Here is a 1837-nt window from a genome sequence, read left to right on the forward strand (position 1 = left end):
ACTTACCTATTTATCTATCCATCTACATCCCTCCCTCCCTCCATATCTACCTACCTACTTACCTACCCACCTACTTACCTTCTTCCCTATCTATCTACCTACATACTTATCCATCTACTTACCTCCCTCCCTCTCTACCTATCTATCTACCTACTTACCTACCCATCTACTTATCTTCCTCCTTCCCTATCTATCTAAGTACTTACCTCCCTCCCTCCTTATCTACTTACTTCCCTCCCTCCCTACCTATCTACCAACTTACCTACCCATCTCTATTTACCTCCCTCCCTCCCTCCCTCCCTCCCTCCCTCCCCTCCGTCCCTCTCTCCCAATCTCCCTCTCTCCCAATCCCCCTCTCTCCCTCCCTCCCTCTCTCCCTCCCTCCCTCTCTCCCAATCTCCCTCTCTCCCTCCCTCCCTCCCTCCCTCCCTCCCTCCCTCCCTCCCTCCCTCCCTCCCTCCCTCCCTCCGTCCCTCTCTCCCAATCTCCCTCTCTCCCAATCTCCCTCCCTCCCTCTCTCCCTCCTTCCCTCCCTCCCTCCCTCCCTCCCTCCCTCCCTCCCTCCCTCCCTCCCTCCTTCCCTCCCTCTACATTGCGATAGAAGGTTAAAAAAATAAATCACTAATCACACACACATACTAAATAGGTCGCCGATGAGAACACACGCGGGATGCAGCGATAGATAAGAATATCGTCCATTTAACTTATCTCGACGATCCGTTGATGTGGCAGAGGGCGGGCGCCAGCCACGCTTGGCAACAGCCCTCGCTATTTGTATGCGTGTGTGTGTGTGTGTGTGTGTGTGTGTGTGTGTGTGTGTGTGTGTGTGTGTGTGTACGTATATACATATATGTACATATACATGCATTCACATACATATATATATATATGTATATATATATATGTACATGTACCTACTTACCTACCCATCTCTACTTACCTTCCTCCCTATCTATGTATCTACTTACCTCCCTCCCTCCTTATCTACTTACCTCCCTCCCTATCTATGTGTATGTATATATATATATATATATATATATATATATATATATATATAGGTATGAATTTATGTATATATATGTATATGTATATGTGTGTATATGCATATATATATATATATATATATATATATATATGTATACATATATATATATATATATATATATACATATTAGATATATATACACACATAGGTATGTGTGTGTGTGTGTGTGTATCTGTGTGCGTGTGTATATGCCTTTTACGCGGTACATATATCCTAAAACTACATACTATATAACCACTACGATAGCTCTCGCTCCTAAAGTATTTTAATGACGCTCAACAATGCGGTACCACTCCCATAACCTTGTGGTAACTTCCACCTATGAGAAAATATAAAACATATAACTTAAAAAAATGCTGACAGTTTAAAATATCCTGGGTATTAATATATCTTATCCCTGTAAATGTACCCAAATCATGATATTTAAAGTTAACGTTTAACAGAGTTATCTTTTGCAATAATGTATCCGTTGGGAACATCCGGTAGCAATTAGGAAAATGTAATGACGTCTGGATGGCAATATTCTATGGTGAAATAAAAGTAATAATTTTATTTTCGTAATCAGTGGTGTAAATATAAATATATATGCAAATGAATATTGTATTTATTTGTTATGCATGTATACATACAGCTGTATGCGCTACTAATGTTTGTGTGTTTTTTTGTGTACTTCGTTTCAGCATATGAAGCAAAAATGTATGGCTCCCTAATCTTGTTATACTGGATATAACAATATACTCCGTATTTTTAGTGCTTCTTTGACTAATATATGTGTTGGAATGTGTGTTTTCT

Source organism: Penaeus chinensis, chromosome 26, assembly GCF_019202785.1.
Source record: "Penaeus chinensis breed Huanghai No. 1 chromosome 26, ASM1920278v2, whole genome shotgun sequence".
NCBI classification, from domain to species: Eukaryota; Metazoa; Arthropoda; class Malacostraca; order Decapoda; family Penaeidae; genus Penaeus; species Penaeus chinensis.